This window comes from Equus przewalskii, chromosome 23 (assembly GCF_037783145.1).
Source record: "Equus przewalskii isolate Varuska chromosome 23, EquPr2, whole genome shotgun sequence".
In the NCBI taxonomy this organism is placed as follows: domain Eukaryota; kingdom Metazoa; phylum Chordata; class Mammalia; order Perissodactyla; family Equidae; genus Equus; species Equus przewalskii.
The window spans coordinates 774,815-782,801 of NC_091853.1; positions in this window are offsets into that span (position 1 = coordinate 774,815).

Consider the following 7,987-nt stretch of genomic DNA (forward strand, 5'->3'; position numbering starts at 1 on the left):
TCACTCCCCGCATGAAGCTTTTCCCCAGTTTTCCCTGGAGGAGGGCCTTGTGTCCTCCACACGGCCAGCCGGCCCGGTGTTCAGACCCCACCCAGGCACTGTCTGACATTACCTGCCCCCTCTAAAGACCGCGGCCTGGCGGGCTGGAGCTGGACTCAGCATCTGGCCCTGGCCCCCGGCAGCAGGGGCTCAGTCTTTTTGTTCAATAAGCTCCAGACGCCAGACATGACGAGCTGTCCTCCACTTGCTCTGCGACTTCAAGCTGGGTCTGAAACCTCCCTGGTCAAAGAAGGCCAGCCCCGCACCACCCCCGCCCCATCGGAAGCCAACGATGGCCTCCAGAAACCCTATGAAGATTCATCTAACGGCTTTTTTCCAGGCTGTGATGTGTGAGGGAGAAAGTTCAGGAGAGAAAACTGTCAATTTTATGTCTTTCCCCAAACTGGATTATTTCCCTTTGCTCCAAACAGTTGGCAGAGATGTCTGGGCAGAGAAGGTCGGTCGGAGCGTGGACACTGCTCTGCGGGCAGCTATGGTTCTCCATTCCAGGCTGGCTTGCAGCCAGGTGCGGGCTGGGAGCTGCTGAGGGAGGGCTGGGTGTGCGGCCGGTGGGTGGCTGCTCCGGCCTTCGGTCACTAGCTCTCCTCACAGTGAACTAGTAAATTCATGCTGGTTTTATGCATCTGTCTACCTCACGGGACTGCCAGGCTCCAGAGGGCAGGAATCACACTTATTCAATTCAGAATCCTCAGGGCTGGGGACAATGCCAAGCACACATAGATGCTTAATACATGTTAAAGAAAAAAGCACTGCCCCCTCCCTGCAGTCTTGTTTCTGGGGCAGCCCTGCCTCTCTCAACAGGAAGAGCTCGCTAGTACCCCCTCTGCTGATGGGGTCCATCGTGGTCCTCCTCCCTCCAGGCTCTTATGGGGAAGGCCCTCTCCCCAGGGCTGCTCTGAGGCCAGTGCTCTGTTTATCTCCAGCCCCAAATATGCTTCTTAGGTTTTCCTGCCACCTGGCCCGAAGCCCCGACCACCCCAGCTGTTCCACTGCACGGCCCCACCCAGATGCACCGCCAGCCTCTGAAAGCCTTCGGTCTAGGGTGCTACCCGCAACCACAACTATTTTTAGCAGAGCTCAGGCGAGAAGGGAGGGGGAGTCAATGACCTCCTGCCTCATGTTGTTGACATCCTCCCCTGCCCCACCCACCCTTCACCCACCAGTGTCATTTCCCCCTTTTAATAACGCCACCACCCACGCTGCTGTGTTCCACGTTCCACCCCAGGCTGTAACCTCAAGCCCTAAGTTCTCAAGGCCCTCAGACACATTCACTTTTCTGGAAGAACAGGGACTTCTCCATCCTCTCCAGGGTCAGACATCCCAATGTCCGACCCAAGTTCTTAGTCTAACTTAAATCTTTCCTGCTGTTAAGGTTGCCAGATTTAGCAAATTACAGTACAGAACACTCATTTAAATTTGAGTTTCAGACAAGCAACAAACAATTTTTTAGTTCATCATGCCCCAGGCAATACTATACTAAAAAAGTATTCATTATTTCTCTGAAACTCAAATTTCCCTGGGCATCCTGATTTTATCTGGCAACCCTACCTGCTGTATGTCTTTTCACTAGAGCAAGAGCTTTCAAATGTTTTGGCCTCAGGATCCCTTTACACTCTTAAAAATTATTGAGGACATTCAAAGAGATTTTATATGGGTGAGTTGACGTTTACCGTTATTAGAAATTAAAACAGAAATTTAAAAAATATTAACTTATTTTAAAATAACAGTTTAAAAAATAACAGTAATAACTCATTAAGTGTTTAGATAAACAAAGCATTTTTACAAAAAATGACTATATTTTTCAAAATAAAAAATTAGTGAGAAGAGTGGCATTGTTTTATATATTTTTTAAGATTTTTAAAAAAAATTTTTCCTTTTTCTCCCCAAAACCCCCCAGTACATAGTTGTATATTTTTAGTTGTGGGTCCTTCTAGCTGTGGCATGTGGGACGCAGCCTCAGCGTGGCCTGATGAGCGGTGCCATGTCCGTGCCCAGGATCCGAACCAGCGAAACCCTGAGCTGCCGAAGGGAAGCACGAGAACTTAACCACTCGGCCACGGGGCGGGCCTCCATTGTTCTATCTTTTTTGCAAGTATTTTTAATGTTTGGTTTAATGAAAGAGAGCTAGATTATTTTCTTTAAGAATTTTTAAAAATTTTAAATTGTGGTAAAAAATATAGAACATAAAATTTCCCGTCTTAATAAGATTTTTGAGCATACGGTGCAGTGGTGTCAAGTACGTTCCCGTCGTTGTGCAGAGCTGGAACCTTGTATCTCCAGCATTCAGTCTACTGTAACATCACGCACTGCAAAGACCCTGGAAAATTCCCCTGTGTACTCACGACAGAATGAGAGTGGAAAAGCAAACGATGTTTTCATACCGTTAGTAAAGCAGTTTGACCTTGCGCATCTTCTGAAAGGACTTGGGGGAACCTCCCAGGGGTTCCTGGACCACACTTTGAGAACTGGGACTCTAGAGCCACAGCCAAGACTTCAGCGGCGACCAGCACCAGCTCCCTCGCCCCTTAAATTAATCTGGGGTGGGGGATGGTGTGACACTGCACACGTAATTTAGTGCAATTCCAAGCTTCTTCTCATTTCTGAGGTGAGTAGTGGGGATGGGAGGAGGCTGCGCCTGGATCTTGCCTAGTGAGTGCCTCAGTAGGGATGGAAAATGGGTCTAGAGAGACTCTGACCCAAGGGGCCTGGCCATCGGACACTTGTTGCCGAATGAACCAAGCTGAGTCTGCTGAGCGAGAGGGAGCTGCAGCTGTGGCTCCCATCGAGGCTTTCAGAGCCCTCTAGACACGGTGAGCCTCTTCGGGTTGGGGGAGAGGAACGAAGGAGCCTGGTGGGGGTTCTGGCTCCTAGGGAGCTCGGTCAATGAGCCAGCTGCTTGCTGCCTCACCCCACCCCCACCCATGGCTGGCAAGGGAGGGAGCTAACCAACGCTATCCCCGGCCCCTACTGGGCATATGTCTGCTCATTCTGACCCTTGCTGTCATTTCCTCCATGGCTAGGTGAGAGCGAGTCTAACGTTGTCGTGAGGACAGCTGCACTCTCACATTTCAGCTGAGCAGCCTCAAGTGAGATCCTAGGCGCCTAGAGCCCCAGTAAGGGGACTTATTCCTCTACTGCCCAATCCAGTGATCCAAGAGCAGGACCCAATACAGCCAGTGGTCTGTCCCTCGTCCACACGAGTGTCCCATTACAGCCAAGTCCAAAGGGACTTGAGTGTCTTACACGTTTTCTATACCAGACACATACCCTTAGCACACTCCCCCTTGTGCTGTTCACAATCACCCTGTAGGTGTTGGTTTATAGCTTCAACTTTATTATACATAAATTCCTTGAGGGAGGGGACCGCGTCTTAATTGCGTCTGTATTTTCCATGGCACCTAGAACAATGGTAAGGTCTCAATCCATGGTGATGGGTTTATTAGCGGGTGGGTTTTCACTGATTTAACAATCAGATTCCCCTTTATAAGGGGCTGGGAGAACAGGTGGAGGCCCTTTACTAAGCCGGCCCTGAGGACTGACTCTCACGCCTTAGGTTTCTGCGGTGAAGCAGCGCTTACAAAGCATGTTCCTGTGTCGTCTCATTCAATCCTTGCAGCAACATGACTGGTATTATAAGTGGACGTGTGAAAGTGACTCTCTAAGCAATTGCAACGTGCTCTGCCCAAAGAAAGAATGTGCTAAGCTAGGGAGGTTGTATCTGTGGCACCAAATATGTGTGGGGGTACTCTCCAGAGCTGCGCTGGGGCAGGGTGTCCTGAACCTGACGGCCTGGTGGATCCCGGCGGAGGACAGGCTGGCGCTTTGTGAGGACCATTCAGCTAGCTCTCCTTGCCCAGTTTCTGAGCTCTCTGAGTAATGTTCCCACCCCATGTGAAACTGCCAACAGGCAGTGCAGGAGCCCATCAGCAAACCGAAGCATCTGGTTGGTTTGACAGCGGTTATATTTTTCATTGAAAATCATTGAAACGGCATTCCGATTGTATCCGTTCGTCTTCTGGAGCTTTGTGAGTCTGCCCCTGAGCCTCCTAGGCCTGTTGCAAGCAAGGTTTCTGAGCAGCAAAGCGAGGCCCAGACCCTGAACTGTGAAAAGGGCCGAAAAGAAACTGGGCCACCACATGGGCTCTGTCCACAGGAGGCCGGCTCTCCCCAGGCCCCACCTGGCTTCTCCAACGGCTCTCCCCTTCACAGAGATCTGGGCACCGGGCTGGGAGGCAGAGCAAGCCAGGGGCCCCTTAGTAGAGACGGAGCCATGCCAGTGGCTGGCCTGCTTCGAGTGCAAAGCGCTGTCAACCAGGGACCCACCTGCTTGATGGACAGGACAGGGATCAGGAAGCCTGAGGGGCAGCACCGGCAGGGTGCAGCTGGGAGAGCTTTGAGGGGTACCGAGCCTTCCCCCGGCTTCCAGGGGCTTGTGTCAGTCCTGCTGCCCCGCAGGCCGGAGCCCGGGCCAGAGTGGCCGGAGCTGGCATTCTCATCATGAGGAGACAGCAGTGAAGAGTAGGGAGAAGGGGTGCTGGCTGGGCCCTCAGCTCCAAAGGCAGAGCTGAACTTCCACCCGGAAATGAGGTTTTGGCTTCTTGGGCTGGGAAAATCCTGGCCGGCAGTGTCTGTTTATCAGGGAAGCTGAGTCAGACGCCGAACTATCTTCTGAAAAGCTCTGCTGTTTCTGGAATTTCATAGGTCAATGCCAGGCCCCAAACGCCTTCCTTTTCCCTGGGGAATTCCTTTGGGGGAGGGGGACGGGGGGGGGGCGGGGGAGAGACAGGAGACTAGAACCAGCAGTCCGAGTTTTTGCCCTTTTATGGACTTCGAAGCCCCCTCCCCCACCCTAAGATGACTCATTCCCCTAGCTTGACCCAGAGCCCCTGGAGAGGAGAAGGGTCAAACTGAGAAGGTGAGATCAGCTGTGGAGGGGGTTGGAGGCTGGGAGAAAAGGGAAAAGACGACTGAAAAGTGTGGGGAATTCTTTTACAAAGCAACCTCTGAGGGGAGGATTTTTAGAGGCGAAAGGAGGCAGAATGAGAGAGAGAAAGGTTCTATCCCAGAGGGAAGCCGCATACCCAGGGGCATAAAATTCCTCTAAAGAGGTAGGCCAAGGGCCCTACCTGGAGTAAGTTCTCAGACTTCAGTGTGAGCAGAGCCACTTGCTGGGCTTGTTAAAATGCAGATTCCCGGGCCTTCAGTGGGCTGTGCCCAGGCTCCCCAGAGACCTGAAGCCGGAAGGCCTGAAGCACAGGAAGAGGCCTGGGAATCTGGGAGCTGGCTCCTTCTCCCAGCTTCGGTTGGACAAGGCAACTCCCATCCCCTCTGCCAATGTCAGATGCAGAGCCCTGGCCCAAGGATGACATTTCTAACATCCTAATAAAACCTGTGAAAGCCTTTGAAGGTGTGCAGCCATGGAGCTGGAGGGTCTCGAGGAGTCTTCCAGTCCCGGCCTCTCATTGCACAGGTAGGGAAACCAAAGCTCAGGAAGGTTCGACCGCATGAAGGGCCATTTCCCCCAACCTTCTCCTGCCACCCCAGGAGAAGGCCCTTGATCTTCCTCTGGAGCGGGAAGCCATCCCAAACAGGCAAGACTGCCTCCCCAGCTCGGCACCACCCACCTGCCCCGCTTTCAAGCTTTTACAAGCAACTCATCAGCCTTGGGAAGAAGCGCTTTCCGTTCAATAAAATCCCAGAATCTTTACAACTAACGATCTTCAAGTCATCTCGTCTGATTTTCCATCCAAAGCAGAAATTCCTTCTCACAACAGCTCCTAAATCTCTATCTCTAACTCATGTCTCTTTCCCAGATTCCAGACTCTTATCTCCGCTGGAGGTCTGAGTGCTCCCGACTTCCCCCACGCCCTCCACCTGCAGGCCTTCCTGTCTCAGCTAATGGACACACCACCCTTCAAGTCCTTCAGGCCAAAAGTCATGGAGTTGACCCCCACTCCCAACCCTGGCTATTCTCAACAAGCAGCTGGAGGAATTTTTTTAAATTGGTAAGTCAGACCATTCCACTCCCTTTGCTCATAGCCTCCACAGGCCCCCCATTTCAGTCCGAATGAAAGCCATGGCTGGATAAGGGCTCACAGGGCCCTGTGTGATCTCCCCCACCCCCTCATTTATCTCCCTCAGCCCCCTCTCTGCCACTCTCTCCTGCACTCACTCTGCTCCAGCCTCCCTGGCTGTTCTAGAGCTGCCTGACCTGCTCCTGCCTGAAGGTCTTGGTGCAGGCTGGTCCCTCCCTGGAGCACTGCTCCCCCAGACACTGACTCCGTTAGCTCCCTCCTCTCCTTCAGGTCTTTGCACAAGGGTCCCATCGTCAGTGAGTCCCCTGTTCACCCCTATTTACAGTTTTATTCTTTGTCCCGTCCATCTCTGTACCCCTTCATTCTCCTAATATTTATGACCTGCTAATATACTATATAAGATACTTACCCATTATACCACTGCTTTGTCTTTCTTCCTCTGTTACAATGGAAGCCCCATGAGGGTAGAGATTTTTGTCAGTTTTGTTCGCAAATGTGAACGGAGCCTAGAACAGTGTACACTGCAGGCACTCAGTGGATAGACCCTTACTGAAGGAAGGAGTGAACGCATCCTGCAGGTGACTGCTTTTTCAAGCTGGACCCTGCGTCTCGGTGGCCCCCACCAAGGTGGAGTCCTGCTGTCTGAGCCATGAGGCTACCCATCTACTCCCTTGTTCAGAAGGCCACCCCTGTCATCTGTTAGGGGATTTCCCCAAGTTCTCTTCCTCTGCCTAGAAGTCCCCAGGCTCTTCAGCTCACCCTTCGTCCTGGGTGCATCCTGCTCATCAGGACATGCTCTGGCTGTCAGTCGCTCTGCAGATCCTGACTCACAGAGCTGACTGAGGAGCTCCAGAGGGTGTGGGCTCTGTGCCTTGCAGGGCACTGCTGCTCCCACACTTCTGAACCCCCATTTCCCTTTACTTGAGCCCACCAGGAGGGCCCAAGGCAGCCTGGCTGGATTGGGGCCAAGGGAGAAGTGAAAGGGTTGTCCTGATGGTGGGGACAGGCCAGAATGCCCTGGGGGTGTCCCTCCTTGCACAGGGAGGACCTCTGCACTACCCAGGGAGGGGGTCCACTCGGGGACAGTCTGGATGGACTTGCCTGGGAAAGGGCTGAGGACAGAGAGAGGATCTGACCAAGAGGTTTCTTGTCTTGGTCTCAGAAGGCCCTTTCCTGTCTCCCAAAGTTGTCCCCTGCAGTCGCAGTTGTTGTCTGGGTTATTCACATTCCAGAAGTGCTGTTGTGGCACTAAATATTCCTAGGCTCCAGCCTTCTCCCCGTGGGCCCCACGTCACCTCTCTGAGCCTGCTTTCTGGGATGTTTTTGGTATGAAGCATCCTGGCAGGTGAGGGGAAGGGCCCTGCAGCAGCGATCCGCAGCTCAGGCTAGGTCTCTTTGGGGCCAGATAATAGATATTCTCTTCCCAGCCAGACTCTCCTTTCCCATTAGGCTCCCCCACATCCACCCTGTCTCCCCGCCCGCCCCTCCCAGCTCCTGGCCTAGAAGAAGACGTTAAGCAAACAGAGCACAAAGAGGACAAAGATCTCAGGACCAAACGCCTCCACTTTTCCCCTCCTTCACTGAAGTCCCCCCGCCCCCCACTGAGATTGTGCTGAGGGACAGGGCTGCAGGGTCTGTGGCCGCGCCCTCCCCCATCCCACACCCTGCTTTCCCTCCTCTGTGGCCTCCCTTCTCCCCTCCTGGCCACTTCAACTTCTCCGTGATCCCACTCAGTCCTTCCTTTCCAGCTCCCTTTGGGGCTTGTGGAGATGAGGGGAGAGCATTTTAGCAGAAGGAATTGCTGTATTCCTTGCGCCTGCAGAAGAGCACGGCGTGTAATAGATGCCCGATAAATATTGCCAGTTCCATTCACCGATGTTCTCTCCCGCGCT